Source organism: Ambystoma mexicanum, chromosome 1p, assembly GCF_040938575.1.
Source record: "Ambystoma mexicanum isolate Mex_15411 chromosome 1p, UKY_AmexF1_1, whole genome shotgun sequence".
Taxonomy (NCBI): domain Eukaryota; kingdom Metazoa; phylum Chordata; class Amphibia; order Caudata; family Ambystomatidae; genus Ambystoma; species Ambystoma mexicanum.
Window position 1 is genome coordinate 1,181,500,502 of NC_090921.1, and position 16,930 is coordinate 1,181,517,431.

Below are 16,930 nucleotides of genomic sequence, written 5' to 3' on the forward strand. Positions count from 1 at the left end.
AGTATCTCAATCAGACCGACAATTAATACCTGTGGCTATTTAAGTCCACTCGCCCCTATATCACCAAAAAGAACAGTGTCACTATTGCCCGAGCTACCATTTTGACGAGAATGGACTATTGTAACACATTTCTATGTGGGGCTTCCACAGCAAACTTTACGAAATGTCAGACAATTCAAAATGATGCTGTTTGTATTGTTAAAAACACACCAGAAGATTTCACATCTCCAACCACAGGAGAGAACTCCCTTGGTTGCCCGTTCAGGAACGTGTTCTTTTTAAAATCGGCACTCTAGTTTATCGCTGCCTTTACGGCTCACTCCCGGACTACATCAAAACCTCTGTATCAGCCGTCCAGAAGTTTCTGCTCCACCACCTTCGGCCTAACACGGCTAAACGCACAAAGGACCTTGGTAGATTGCTTCCTGCCAAAACAACTTCATTGTGGAACATTCTACCTCTGCCACATTGACTCCTGCCTGCTCTAAAGTCCTTCAGAAAGGCACTGAAAACCTTCCTGTTTAAGTTAACCTCCTCACTTTTACTTAGCTCAATAGGCCTCCTTGTCCCATTCTTCATGTTCTGTTTTTTCCGTGTGTTTTTCTTCTGCCCCGATGCCCACGGCTTTCAGCACACTATACATAAGTACATAAATAAATCAATACATAAAAATAAACAAAGGTCCCAACTCTTCTAGAATAATATTCCTTATACTCTCAGATATTTGATACGTTTTTAAATGAATAACCTACCTGGAGGGATACAGATATAATGATATACCCATTTTACTCTTCCTGGGTCTGTTCTATAAGCATACAGGAATTGTTCTAATAGGTCCATTAAATCCTATTTTAAATGTTGTGCAAAATCTGGAGGAATTAATAATTAGTGTTATTTTCATCAGATAACAGACTAGATAATATCACTGAATAGTCTTCAACGGGATTTTCTTTCCATTCCTTGAGAAGATCCACATGATAAATGTGAGGCTTCATTTTTCTGTCTGGTTGTGAGACTCAATAGTTAGAAGGTCCTGTCTGTTCTATGATCTCATAGGGACCATGCTCCCTAGAGAGAATAAAACATGTTTAATAGGGGAAGAGGGCTAAATCCTTCTGACCAACAAAAAATTACCTTAACACAGCTTTCTTATCATCGTATCCTTCTGTTGTTCTTGGGCTCTAGTCATATTAGTCTGCACTATGGACTGGACTACTGCCCTATGTTTGTTTAACCTCTGAGCAGTTGACGATAATTGAAGAGGAGCTCTCTCTCGTTCTTCACGTTTTTTCACGGAACATATCTGACATCTCTCAGTTCTCTCCCATATAAAAGTACACATGGGGAGAATACTGTGGAGGATTATGGTATTTTCTAATAGCAAAAAGGGCCCATGGTGTCATACAGTGCCAATTTTTCCCATCCACTTCTACCAATTTCTTTAAAATGTGTTTTAAGGTCTCATTGAATTGTTTAACCAAACCATCATTTTGTGGGTGATATGTAGATTTATGCAAAGTTTTGATCTGTACAATCTCATTCACCTCAGATATGAGTTTGCTCATAAAGGTAGAACCTTGATCAGTTAAGATTTCCTTCAGAAAGCCAACTGTTGAAAGAAATGCAATGAAATGATTAATATGTTTTAGAATTTGGTGTGAGGTGTAATCCGAAAGGGAAAAGCTTCAGGATATCGAGTTGTGCAGTCCAATATCGCTAATATGTATCATTTTGTGATGGTCCAACTATATCCATACCTATATACATACCTATATGTGAAGAATTGTATATCTAGACTAGGTAAGGGTTGTAAGGGAGCTTGAAGGGGCACATGAGCAGTGGATTTCTGACAAAAGGCACAATTACTCACGAAATTCTATATATCTGCATTTATCCCTGGCCAATACAATCGGTTCATGATTTGGGCTTCGGATTTAACTGTTCCTAGGTGCCCACCTGTAAAATGACAATGAGCAATTTCTAAAACAATTATTTTTATGACTTTTAGGCACTACTATCTGTGACCTAAGGATACCATCTGGTCCAATATCTCCTCTATAAAATAACCCTGTTTTTAAGAAGAAGAATGTCCCACTTGTTTCCCTTCTTTCCTCCTTGTGTCATGAATGAAGAAGGGCAAGGCCACTAGGGGATCATTCCTTTGAAAAAAGGATGTATTAGGGATAACCACAGATTCTTCCACTTTTATAGGATTGGTTTTACTGCTGCTCTAATCAGAGGCTCTACATCTGCTTCTCCAAGACCTTTAGTCCCTCTTCCAGTTTCTCCAAAAATGTTCATTTCTTGGGGCTTAGGAAATAGAGCCTCTTCCAATATCCTGTGGGCTATTTTCTCCCCTGCCTTAATTTAGTTGTTTTTTTCTCCATTATTTGCTATCATCACCTTTACATCTCCTCCATAGTCGGGGTCTATTACACCAGCCAATACGTCTAAGCCATATCGCTAGGCCAAATCTGACTTAGAGGACATCCTAATGTTAGTACCAGTAGTGGAAATACTGACTAAGTCAGTGACTATCGAAGTTCAGTCCCCAGGTTGAAGCAATCCTCCCTTACTACTGTACATGTCAAATCCAATTCAATGTTAATTGGGAATGCTAGGATCAGAGACTCGCTTACTGCATTTCTCAAATTTAAGAGACCCACAGTTTGTGTCAACTGAATCTGATCCCACAACTAACACCATAGGCGAGGGTTCAGAAATGGGAGGCGGACACAAAGTTGTAATATTTTCATTATCAGACATTTCTATTAAAATAAAAGGGTTGGATAAAGCCTCTCTGACCCTATCCTAAAGAGAGTTTCCCTACCTAGGAACCTAAAAATAAAGCTCAGTCTGTGTCTTGTCGTCAAAACATATAATCTGTCCTTCTGTCCAAAACATACTAATATTACCCTCACACTAAAAATGAACAACTAAGGGTGCAACAAAATGTCTCTGACTCATGTTTGGCAAACAGTGTTCAAATTTAAAGCAAGTAGATAAATCTAACAGAAATAGTCTTTAGCAAGGATTTCTCCTTGGATCCAGAGGGTGGTTTCCTTCTCCACGATTATGTAGGTAGGATGGGGAAAGTGTCTCTTTCAAAGAATAGTTTCTCAAGGATAGCAAAAAGGTCTCTTCTAAATAAGTTACTTAAGAATGGCAAATGTGTCTCTTTCAAACAACAGTTTCTAAAGGATCGCCTTCTGGTATACTCCCCTGCCAGGAATTATTTAGTAGGTTCTTTAGGTTCTCTTCTATACTTTCCTGCCAGGTATCTTCCTATACATTTAAAAATCTTATTTAGAGTGGATTTCCCAGTAGAGTCCCCTGCCAGGAATCTCTTTCTGAGGTGGCGCAGATCCCCTGGAATTTTCCTCTGCCAGGTACCTTCCGCCCAAATGTTCACTGCCTGATGTACTCCTTTCACCAGGGCTTCTTCTCAGGTTCATTGTCCTTTAGTATAGAGCAGCTGTATTACTTCAATGTTCTTCTACTACAATGGCTTGAGGTCCTACGTGTTCCAACTTTCCAAACATTGATATCTCATACATGGGGACTTGGTCAAGGTCTATATTTGTATTTTACTTGGTCAGTATTCAAATATTATTATCTGCTGAAATGCCTGTCAGTACACCCCGGGGTCCCCAATTGCTCTGGGCAGACTCAGCAGTGTCTTGCAGCGTTGCCGACCATGGCATGTTGCTTTAGTGAAGCTCGCTCTCTGGGACAGCTCTCAGTAGCTCTGCTGCTGCTTCGACGGTTCTACTACGGTGCCTGCTGCATCTTGGCTTGGCCTCATGACATGCTGGTATGTAATGCTTGGGAACGGCTGCCTGGAAGTGCCGGCCTTCTCCAGTACAGTCCATTCCCAACTATTGCCTTCTCTGTGTCTGCCACTTTCTTCTCCGGCTCTGCTGCCTTCTTGTCCGGTTCTGCTTTCCTGAATGAGGACATCATTTATAAATGTCCTGCGCACTCGTGCTGCATCAAAACAACTAGTCCACATCTTCCACTTGGTGTTTCTTTCAGTCTGCATTAACTCATTCTTCCTCTTCCTTGTCTCAGTTCTTGAGGCTTTATGGGAGATGAAGTTCATAGAAATTCTGGGACTTCTAAAGTGATATTGTTTTGCATTCTACTTATAAAAACATTAGAGACAGGAGATCCCAGGTGTGTGTTTTGTGTGTATGAGGTATGGATGGTCTTTTGACTGGAATGAAAGTGTGCCATAAACAGTATAGTTGTCATAGGGTTTTCCTCATAGGGGGGGGGGGGGGTACTGCATCTCTTCTAATGGAGTCATCACCTCCTCTTGGCAGTTGTCCCCTCCCACCTGGTCCTCCTTCATAGTACCACCACAGGGTCAGGATCAAGTAGCGGCTGCTGTCCCCTGGCCATGTGGTGGGAGATCATCGCCGGGGAATCAGTGATGATTCTGCAGGCTTCATCACACATCTGATGATGGGCACCAGAATTGCTTTCCTTTACTCTTCTTAGCAACTTCAGTTCCAGACCCAGTATCTGAACTGCCCACCAATCCAGACACATTTAGTGCACCACACATTGTCACTATCTCGCGTATAGCTGACAGCTGGGACGTGTCATGAGAGTCAGTTATTTTCACCCAGCCTTTACTATCAGCACTTTAAATATTTGAACCTGTAGCACCATGGTTATAACAAGACATTTTGCTCTACAAATTGCAATGTGCAACGCTCTGTCAACTAAAAATCCAGAATTTGCTGACGGCATCAATCAAGACAAAGAGCTACTTGCCAGCTATGTTTCGGGGACAGGATCTATGCTTAGGCCTCACTCTGTGCAGACCCGCACCATAATACCATAGCAGCTCCCTTAAATAATATATGCTTCAGCAGCCCTCTTTGGAGGGCTGCACTCTTCTCTTGCTACTGCCAGAGCGAGCCAAAGAAACTCTCCAAGCCTCCAGAAAGCTGCAAATCCTCCAACCAGTGTGTCATTGTATCCACTAAACTATATCTCACAAAGTGGATACTGAAGGCAACTTGTAGAGATATCGCGAGAGCCGCAACTCTCGCGAGATCTCGGCCGCGGCCACTAGGGCCGTCCCCGCGCACTCAGCGCGCATTACGGGAGCAGCAGAGGACGCAGGAAGAAGTCCTCTCCCAGCTCATCCGAGAATTAGGCCCCAGGCCTAGCAGAAGACATTACAGCCTCCCAGCTGCAACCGCTTACATTAGAGGCAAGCTGCCCAAGTGGATTTACCACCTACTTATCAATATATGATGAATGATGTTGTATGCTGAATAAAGGACATCACTATTACGAAGACGCCTCCTGTCATCCTTACAACTATTATACTACATAAATTGGCGACGAGGATCACCACTACAACCCACGTGAACCATGCAAGGCGCGACACCACCTCCGCCCTTCCTACAAACTCCAGGTAAACCTGCCATCCCGTGGCCGCAATGGCAACCTTTATTTACGACATACGTAGATGCAGTGGGCGGTGCAGGATTCTCGGCGGCACGGCGCAGGGCAATGTTACTTAACGCCCTAGGGGTAGAAGGACAGAGGGTGTTTGAAAGTCTCACCCCGGACCCGGTGGTTGGTGACAACGATGACGTATTCAAGGAAGCGGTAAGAAGAATCGTAAAAAGGTTTGCCAGTAAAGAGAACACGGTTCTGCACAGAATACATTTCTATAGCCGCAGACAAGAAGCCTCAGAACCCGTTGACGACTACGTCACAAAGCTACGGGTATTGGCAGCGCTGTGCAACTTTGGCAACAATGCCGAGAGCCTCATCTGCGACATGCTGGTAGTTCACACCAACAGCAGGAAAGTGCAAGATAAATTCATTATGGAGAAGGAACTGCTGCTAGAGAAAGCAATGGAGATTGCCAGAGCAGTCGAAGAAACAGCTGGGAGACGAAAAGAACTGACGGGAAGCCATAGCTCCACTGAAATACAAGCAGTGGCGTTTCGCCCAAAGAAAGAGAGACAAGTATCGAACACGAAAGAAGAAAAAGGGAGCACGAGAGAACCACTGAAATGCCACAGGTGTACAAGCATGAAACATTTGGCGTTTGACAGGGAGTGCCCAGCCAGAGATAAAGAGTGCTCTATCTGCAAAAGTATTGGCCATTTCTGGATTGTGTGTCGGTGGAGAAACAAAGTCACAAACGTCAACATGAGTCGCAACACGGAAAGAGAGTCGTCCTCGGAAGATGAAGGGAGACCCACCGTCACCATGGTGAACAGCACACGGGCCAGGAGAGAAAAACCCCATTGCATAATCAAAATCAACGGGATGGAAACAAAAGTCATGGCGGACTCAGGTTCTGACCTCACCATAATCCCCCTACGCACATACAAAGAAATGTTGGGGATGGAAAAGGTTTGAGTGCTCACCACACGGCACAAACCCACTGTTTTTGGAGGTGCGTCAGTTGACCTACTGGGCTATATCAATGGGAAGGTGGAGTTTAAAGGAAGGGAAACCACCACCAGAGTATATTTCAGCCAAGAGGGCCCAGCAGTATTAGGATGGGACGACCAAGATAAATTGAAAATCAAACTGGATCCCAGCACAGAAGATCAAGTACTCTCTGTCTGCGGGAGGAGCGTACCAATAGTCAAAAGTCATTATCCAAAACTCTTCTCGGAGGAGCCGGGGCATATCAAAGGCTTTGTCCACAAAATAATGCTTAAAAGGAATGCAGTCCCAGTCAAACATCGCGTGAGGCCAGTACCAGCAACCGCGAGAGACGCACTCGGGAGTCAATTGGACAAAATGAGGATGGATGGCGTCATTGAAGAAATTGAAGCTTCAGAGTGGCTGAGCCCAGTCGTGCTCATAAAGAAACCCAACTCACAAGAGGTAAGGGTTTGCATTGACCTTCGCAGTGTAAACTTGGAAGTCATTACGGACAGTTACCCGCTACCGAACATAAATGAACTGATTCTTATGATGAAAGAAGCCAAAATATTCTCAAAACTGGATATGAGAAACGCGTACCACCAAATACAATTGCACAAGGAATCCAAGCCCCTCACAGCATTCATCACTCCGTTTGGCACCTATCAGTTCACCAAGATGCCATTCGGCTTATCTTCGGCTGCATCGGCTTTTCAACGAATGATGGATGTCCTACTACGGAAGGTCAAAAATGTGGCATATTTTCAGGATGACATCCTTGTCTATGCAAGGGACGAACAGACACACGATGCCACATTGAGAACAGTCCTAACCAAGCTGCAAGAAGCGGGGGTGAGGTTACGCTACGAGAAATGCTTATTCAAGGCGAAAGAAGTTGAGTACTTAGGGTACAAAATATCCGAGCAAGGGATAAGTCCCAAACAAAATTTAATGCAGGCCATAATTAAAGCACCGGAACCCACCAGCAAAGAGGAAGTAAGGTCATTCCTCGGACTGGCGGAGTACTACGCAAAATGTATCCCTAAGTTCTCGGAAACCTCAGCACCCCTCCGCGAACTCCTCAAAAAGGGGTCGGAGTACTCGTGGCAAGAACCCCAAAAGAAAGCGGTAGAAAGCATAAAACGCCACATAATGGAAGCGCCGTGTCTTCAACCATTTAACCCCGAGTGGGGTACAGTCATCAACACAGATGCCAGTGCGTACGGATTAGGAGCTGTCCTAAAGCAGAAGAAAGGTGACACGGAACATGTGGTAGCCTTTTCCTCGAAAGCCTTATCCTCGGCCGAACAGAATTACTCCACCATAGAAAAGGAAATGTTAGCGTGTGCATGGGCGGTGGAACATTTCAGAACATACGTGTGGGGCACAAAATTTAGGTTGGTAACAGACCATAAACCCCTCATCCACATGCTCAGCCCAGGAGGCACCAAAGCGTCAACACCCAGGTTGGCACGCATAGCAGCCAAACTGCAGGAGTACACATTTGAAGTACAGCACATCTCAGGATGGAAGAATTTGCAGGCAGACTGCATGTCAAGATTACCTGAGGGTAAAGACAAAGCCACCACGTTTTTACAAGAGGAATGCATCATGGCATCCATCACAGATCTCAAAGCACCGGACTACTTGGAACTCAGTGAGAAGCATTGGTTGGAAGAAGACGGAAAGGACCCAACCATGGCGAGAATACGAGAGTGGATCAGGGAAGGGTGGCCGAATGAAAAAGCGATGCCAGAAGGCATGAGGCCCTATTGGAAGGTGGCAGATGAGATATCAGAAACAGATGGAATAATATTGAAAACGGACCAGATAATCCCACCCGTAGGTATGAGAAGGACCATTCTCTGCAGAGCCCATGCGGGCCACCTAGGGAACACTATGACCCGTCGCAGAGTGAGAGAGGCCTACTGGTGGCCGTCCATGGATCAAGAGATTCGCACCATGATAGAGAGATGTCATGAATGCCTCAACAGCGACAAGCGCTTAAAGGTCCGACAGGCGCCTCTGATTCCCACCGAAGTACCAGAAGTGGTGTGGTCAAAAGTAGGTATAGACTTTATAGGACCCTTGGAGGCGATGGCGCCCGAACATCGCTATGGCATAGTACTAGTGGACCACTTATCAAAGTGGGTTGAGGCTGAGTTTGTCCCAAACATCACCACCGCGACAGTAATTGAAGTCCTCACTGTGAAATTTTTCAAAGGGAAGGACTCCCAACGAAGTGGTAACGGACAATGGGGTACAACTAGTTTCAAGGGACATGGAACAATTCCTGAGGAAGCACCACATACACCAGAAGAAAGCAGCGTTGTATCATCCTCAAGCCAATGGACTGGTAGAGAGAGCCAACAGGTTTATAAAAGGTGCTATCCAGCTAGCAACCGCTTCCAGAATGAACCCGCTCAAAACAACCAAAGAGGCCATAGCGGCCCACAGACTTACTCCCAACGGGATCACTCAAATATCCCCGTTTCGAATGTTAAGAGGGAGAAGAGCAGCTTCGACGCTTATACCACCATGGCTGACCAAAGTAAGGGAAGATGAAGAAGTAGACATGTCAGAGGTGGTGTGGAGAATTGAAAACAGTAAAACACGCATGAAAACGTGGAGTGACAGACGAAGAAGGACTAAACAAGTGTCAGACGTTAAAGAGGGAGATTGGATCAAAATACGACTACCGACAAAGGATCAAATCACGGGCTCTCTGTACAGCAGACCTATAAAAGTGATCCACAGAGGAACCAACCACGTCCGCACCGAAGACGGGCGCACTTGGAACCTGGAAAGAGTGGCCCTATTCCAGAAGAGACAAGAGAGAGCAAGGACCCCGGAGAGATCAGAAGCGGAAGGAGGAATGGACTGCGAGAGAGAAGAACGTGAGCCAGAGATTGATGACGGAGAAAGGGAGAAAACAGAGATGGAACCGGATGCAGTGGTCGAAGTGTACGAAAAGAAGTAGTGGAGCTATGTTCCCTACTGGTCTGCACCGCTCCCAGCAAACCCCATCGCCATACCCCCTCCCATGCACAGTATAAACCCCCAAATGCATGCGCCTGCAGTTTAAGGGAATGTTCAGTGCACTGCACTGAAAGTGCAAGTTTCAACTGCTTCCTACACATTTATTTTAAAACAAAACCGTTCCGGAACGGTTTCTTTTTAAAATAATAGTGTAGGAGCTGTAAAAGGTAATTTAAAAAAGTATAGGAGCACCGCTCCCGACCGCTCCCGCTCACTTCGACCACTGACCGGATGCATCCACAGCAGAACGAGAACTGGAACACCAGGATGCCCACAGCGAGAAAGGTGACCGGCCAAGAAGAGAACACAGAAGACCGGTGAGTTACAATGACTATGTATTGCAATGAACTGCCTTTGCATTATCAGGGGGAGGTGTGTAGAGATATCACGAGAGCCGCAACTCTCGCGAGATCTCGGCCGCGGACACTAGGGCCGCCCCCGCTCGCTCGGCGCGCATTACGGGAGCAGCAGAGGACGCGGGAAGACGTCCTCTCCCAGCTCCTCTGAGAATTAGGCCCCAGGCCTAGCAGAAAACATTACAGCCTCCCAGCTGCAACCCCTTACATTAGAGGCAAGCTACCCAAGTGGATTTACCACCTACTTATCAATATATGATGAATGATGTCGTATGCTGAATAAAGGACATCACTATTACGAAGAGGCCTCCTGTCATCCTTACAACTATTATACTACTCAACTTCTCAAGTGCTCCCTCAAAAGTGCACAATATTACAACAGAGAGACTGTATTCAAACAGAGAAAACCGCCAGCAAGAGAATGACATGCGCCATAGCGTTTGGCCCTATGGGAAATCTGCAATTTTACGAACCAGAGTTGCACCAGGAGTTATCTGGCCCCAGCACAGTATAAACACCCTAATTTGTCTTCGCTAGTAGGCACTTAGCACTTTCATAGAAACTTTAGGCATTCCCATTGCCAGGTCTAGCACTTGCTCTGCATGTTCATTAAACTCCCATATGAGGGAGAACTTGGGCAGCACTTTAGTTTAATGCGCCGTTGTATATGCATGCTTTGCACAAACAACACAGCACTGTATAGAAATGATATAGGAGAGCTGTGGGAACTAGGTTTCCAACACATTGCTAACAGTAGCATTGTTGTTTACAGCACTCATGTGCTTTGTATGCATTGTACGCATTGAATCTATGTACTCGTATCATGCATTTTACGAATGTATGTAACTTAAGTATTCTACTTCCAATGTGTCTATGCGTTGAATCATTTCCTCTTTAATTTGGAAATAATTATGTTTGTTTTCATATGTAAACATTTAAGTATTTCTATTTGCACTTTATTACAAAAACAAAATAAGCATATTTGTGTCTAAAAAATGATGATGCATATTTAGCTCCGGCTGGTTACCAACATGCACATGTGTTATTAATCTACAGCTGGCTTAGGGTAATTATAATTTACACCCAGTTTTGGGGTATTTTCTATTAAATAATCACCCATACAGTGTTTGAGGGGTTTAAGACATCAAATCCACCAAGAAACAGAGAATGAATGTGCTCTCTCTCCTCTGGCATATTTGGTGTGCTAAGCTTTGCCACAGAAGGCACGTGTAGGCACAGGGAGGCAGGCAATATTTACAGCAACGTTTGCCATACCTGATGGCTGTCTGGTGATCCTATGCTGCGCGCTCCCATCTTGGTTGTGCAGTAGCCTGCATTAGTTCCTTCAAACGTTTATTTCAAGACTCTTTTGTAGCACCACCAGTGAAAGCTAGCAGCCAGCGAGTGTGTGTCTTATGCACCATGCATTGTTATTCCACGTCACTGAATGCCAGAGTCTGCTATAACCAACTCTTTCTTTAGTTCTTTGGTGGCAGCTATTAGAGATTGAGAGTCCTGTAAAGGTTTATATAACAAGGATCCCAATCCATCATGACAGCTGTTTATAAAAACAGAGAACACACTGCCTATAAAAAACGTGTTCCATTATAGCCATTATGCTTGGGAAAGATTAGTAGTTTTCCATTTAAACACTCTAACTGTGGTAGTCATCAGCAACAATAACAGTAGTAATATCAAAAAGAACACATAGAAAGTTCTGCATCACAAAAGAGGAAACACAATAGCAGCATAGACATGCTCCTAAAATAATCATTCAACACGTCTTCCCACATCTTACAATGTGCCACTCACGCCTGATGAATTACACTTCAGCAGGGTGTACTCTTTCTTCATCACAGAGCAGCTGATGACTCAAAGGTCCATGTAAAAATTTCTTCAAGAGCTCACATAGAGAATTCAACCCCTTTCTAGCCAGACCTAATAGGAAGTGATAGGAGATAATTTAAAAAACTTGCCATCCAATGTATGCACCGTGAAATGGTTTGCCTGGGACCAGAAATTATGCTAGGACCATGCATTGCGATCAACACCTTTACTTAGCCCTTTCTGGTCGCCCCAGATTCTCTGAGACCTTCCCATCCTCTTGAATGTTCTTCAACAGTCCCCACAGTTCTGAAGGGATTCTAGCACCCATTTCCAGGTCTGAATGAGTTGAAAATTTTACGGTTTGCCAAGCCTTTCTTCTTGTAACTATCTTTCAGTGTACTGGGGTCCTGTACCCCAAGGGTCCAGCATATGAGTCAGTGGGAGTAGCTGCCGGTGAAAGCTGTAGTGGAGCCTCTTGAGGTTGTATTATCTGAGATCCTTTTTGAGTCTTTTCCCCTTCACCTGTCTTTTCTAATCTTCCTGGCCCACTCACATTCGTTCTGTAACAGCCTGGCATTGCCTAAGGCTGACCAGGTCCGCTGGAACCTCCATGTCCTTTCTGCCTATGGGTCAGGTCTCCACCTTCTGCCCCGTCCCTTGTTCCTCACCTTATGTTCCTACCACCACATCTTCAGTACTATCTTCACTTCCTGGTGTTAACTCATCCTTTCTATCTCTTGATATGGCCACCTTTACTGTGCCACCTCCATCTCCTAATGTCACTTCCTCTAAACTAACAACTTCTGCAAGTGCTATCATTTCCAGGCTCCCACATTTTCCCTTGTTGTTATCCCTTACAACACTTCTATATCACCTTTCTTCCTGAGGTTTCCACTTCCACTTTCTCTGTATCATTATCAGCCCCAATGTTATTGCTTCCTCCTGTCTTGTCTATCTTACCATCTCCTCCTAACAACCGCCATCTTCTCCTGATGCTGCTACTTCTACCTGAACCCATGATCTACCTTCTACAACCACCTTCTCCTCCTGATGTTTCCATCTCCTACTCCACTTTCTTAGCTGTCACTACCTCCTGCACTGCACTGTTACCACTTCTGCAACCTCATCTGTAACTCCAGCAGCATCCACCTTGTCCAACTCTCTCTAATCTCCAGCCACCACCAAACCTGAGCCACCATTTCAATATGGTCTACAGATTTCACTCCTTCCTACCTATGGGTTGGGATTCTGGTGAGAGTCTGCACCTGCAACTTGTGATTGGAGCGTACTTGGAGTACATTGTTGCTCTCTTGTGCATCCTGCCTCTGAGAGCCAGCCCAAAATTTCAAATGGCCTGTCCACCATCTCGGATAGCATGCTTCACATCTTTAGGGCTGCCTCTGCAGGACCCAAGTCGCTTGTTCCCTCAGCGTGTGAGGTAAGTGCTGAAAACTCTCAGCAAGGTTTTTAAATGCTCGGTATGTTTAATAAATGGCTGTTCAGGGTGTTTTTGCAACATTGTATCTTGAGTGAGGAATTCTTTGTTGGGAGACAATGAAGTATAACTTTCTTTTCTTGCATTGTTAACTCCATGGATGGGAAACCATGGCCTTGATACATACTATTAAGCAGCGCTCTCTAGGCCTCACACAGAAATGAACCAAAAGTCAGACACGTGATTTTGCAACATTGTATCAGGCACATGTTTCTGGAGCTCATGGAGTGTCTCACTGGCACTTGGAATGGATTTTTCTAATGTTTGACGAAGTGTAAGGGTATGAAAACAAAGGAATCGTACAAAAATGTCACCCTCATTTGTGCGCCACGCAGTTACTGCGACTTTGGTGGCACACAAAATGAGGGCGACATTTACTGCGCCTAAGCAGAGCAGGGAGTGGCCCCTGCTCTGCTTGGGTGCCGTAACAGGAGTCGGGGTTGTTGGGGGACTCCCCCGCTTACCAAAATGGTCACGAAAGAACAAAAAAAAGAAAAGCACCCTGCGGTGTCAGCTCTAAACCACGTTAGTGGGAGGGGCTGATGCTGCAGGGATAGCAGGGTGCAGGCGGCACACACAGAAGTGTGCCACCGTGAACGGTAAATTGGGGGGTGGGGGATAGGAAGGGAAAATAAGGCCCGGGAGCCGGAACAGTGATCTATATGATCACTGCGCCGCCCCGTAACTGGCGTCTGCATTTCGGCCGTCGCAGTTATGGGCGGCACAGTGATCACATAGATCCTAAAACAAACACAGGTAGTGTTGTGTAAATCAAATTTACTTTTCTTGAAGGGAAGCATTTGTTTTGCCTTTGTTGGATTTTTGGTCAGCTCGGTGAGAACTTCAGCCTCTATCATTGGATAGACTCATGGTTATTCTGGTTGCCCTGGGCTGCTTCATTATGGGTCTGTGGAGGGTCAAGGCTACCCAAAATGCCCTGTACTGTCCCAGTGAGGTATGGGAAAGGATCAAGGCTAACCAAGCTGGAATATATTATATGATTGCCACCTTCCCCGTGACAGTGACCAATGGAGAGTGACCAGTGTATCCTTCCAATACTATCGAGCACAACATCCACTGGTTTGGGGTTGCAACCAGCCCCTGAGTGATCCATTTGGTGGTTCATAGAACTAGCAAGAGCTTACCAATTGCTAGTGTGGTTAAAACGTGAAAAGGAAAAGAATGTTGTTTATCTGGCTGGGATAACGGGGTAGCATTTGCCAGGTCAAGAAACTATGGTGCTGGTCTTTGATAATTCCTTCATGAGCATTGAATGGATGGATTGAAGTAGGCAAATGTATGGGTTTAATCTGATGATGACATTCTAAAGCCTTGCATAGTTCCTACTAGCTACTGACGCTGTGTTTGAACGGTGCTCCAGGTTTTAAGTACATATTGTATATTGTTCATAATAGTATACCCATGCATATAGGGCTTTTCAATAATGGAACCCTGTGAGCATATCTTGTTAAATGGCTGGTTTCAATAGATTTCTTGATGCATATACTGCTCCTCTGGTCATGAGGCATATTATCCCACCTGCCTGTAGTTGAAAAATAGGGCATCTGGTTAAAGAAGAAGCGGGTCAAGAGAATCAGATCCATGTGCACAGGTCATTTAGAGAGCTTTAACTCAGTGTCACCTCTTGCCCTAAGGAGAATGTGAGCCCATACTAAGGGCCTGGCTAACCCATCGCCTTCACATATATCTGTGATACTGGTCAAGTACATGTCCCGGTCGAGTGAAGCCTCATTCGTAGGGATGTTTGCAGGGAGAATAAACCAACTCTCCAGGCCTGTTTGAAGTCTGCTTATATCACCTATAAAACAAGAATTGGATTTATCTTTCCGAAGGCTCAAGTACAAAAATGTCCCTAATGAGACATGGAGTTAGTGGGACATGGGTGTTGTTCCAAATCAGAACCCACAATGTTTAAGAGTTCAACTCTATCCTGTCAGATAGACAAATACACTGATCATTACAAGGGCACGCTCAGTGCTGCTGGTCTCATTCCCAAGCAGGGATGTAGGGCATTATTTTCCAGCTTAATATTCACTCCCAGTGGGTGCAAACAATTTTTCTTGATATAATTTCAATATTCAGTCCAAGGAGCTGAGACCACATGGCAAAGCTAATCTCAAGATACCCCAATTACTTGTCTCAAGAGCCTTGCTTTCTCAGCGATTTTGGGGATTCCAAGAGGGGCAGCTGTCAACTCTTATCCCTAAATAATTCAATCAAAGTTAAGGCCTCCCTCTGCACCAGTGTTAGCTTTACCTTTTAGCCTCTATGGTCCACAAACCATTTTGTGAGATTTGCAAAACATTTACTTTTCTTCCATATATTGAGTATCAGTGCAGAGGAGTTTCTGAAGGGCAGTAGGGATCTTTGTCAGAAAAAACGGCTTTGTCTGCATATGAAAGAGTGGTATGCCCTCACATACAGCAAGCCTGCTGAAGACCCTAACTCCCTTCACTCAGCAGGCTATTCATGCAGAACTTTATACAGAGGGATCAAGTTAACCTCCCAGACTTTGTCCTCTGCTGGTCTTAAAATGGGGTGAAGAGCTTACGCAGTCCCTAATATCATTGGGTCAGAATACATACGACTTACCAATGCCACCATCACTGTATCTTTGTCGTAATTCGCAAGGGTTTTCAAGAGCTGGGGCCTGCTTGCTCAAGCAAATGTGCTGCTCAGATCCATGAGTGTGAAGAATAGTGGACCCATACCCATATCATTTGCTCCATTGAAATATTTTTTTCAGATATGAAGGATCAAATATGAATATGTTAGTGAGAACAGAGATGGGAGATGACAAAGAATAACTGTATTATAAACCTACATCAGAGATTTAAATAAGGCAAAAATATGAAGTAGCAATAGTCATGTTGTAAAATGATTGACATGTTGGTCAAGTTTAAAAAAAAGAGTAAATAAGGAATTGGGAAAATCAATGCTAAGGTTAATCAGGAGGGTGGACCTACAGTAATATAGCGCAATGTGTTCTATTTCAGCAGATCAGTGGGTCAAGTCTTAAGCTGAGGGGCTTAAAGTCTGAGTGGTGTAGTACAAGTTGAACAGGAAGCATCTGCTCTGTTCGACGAACCCACTAAAGAGACCAATGGTGACATTGACCTTGAGAGTTGTGGAGCGCCATTGCGAGTGATTTTAACTGCGAACCACAAAGAACGCCTAAGTGAGCTTGTGTGTGACAGAGGGGCCAACTTGTGACCGAGCGAGTGAGTGCCTCCTCATATTTCTAGCTTCTTGGGAAACGTTCTTAAACTTGTACATTGTAGGTCTCTCATTGAAATGCACGGGTGAGGAGCCCAGCAGCTGGCGATTGGAATTACAGCCTTAGTTACATGCACTCCCTAAGGAGCCAGACGAAAATGGCGCAGGTTGTGAATAGAGACCTAGATAGAGCTAATAATCTACACCTGCCTATGTCACCCAGTGAAGGTGTGTCAGCGGTCTCAGCGAAGATGTGGCAGGCTGGAAATTCTCAAATGCCTAAAGTTGCAGAGACCAAAACCCGACACGCAGGACCCCAAGGTGCTCTGTGTCTTGGTTTCCTTGTACGAGGCCATTAAGGCTGAGAAGTAAATCCACTCTGCATTGTTAGAGTGACTGTTTAAATTTGAGAATGTCAGTATGCATAACAATGTGAAAGCATTCCTTCTAAACCAGCAAACAAGGGTGGTAATAGCAGGGGGTATATCAGGGAGACCAGTGGACAATTCAGTAATCTGAAATGGTGGGCATATGTGTGGACAATTGGAAACTGAAAGGTGTGGGG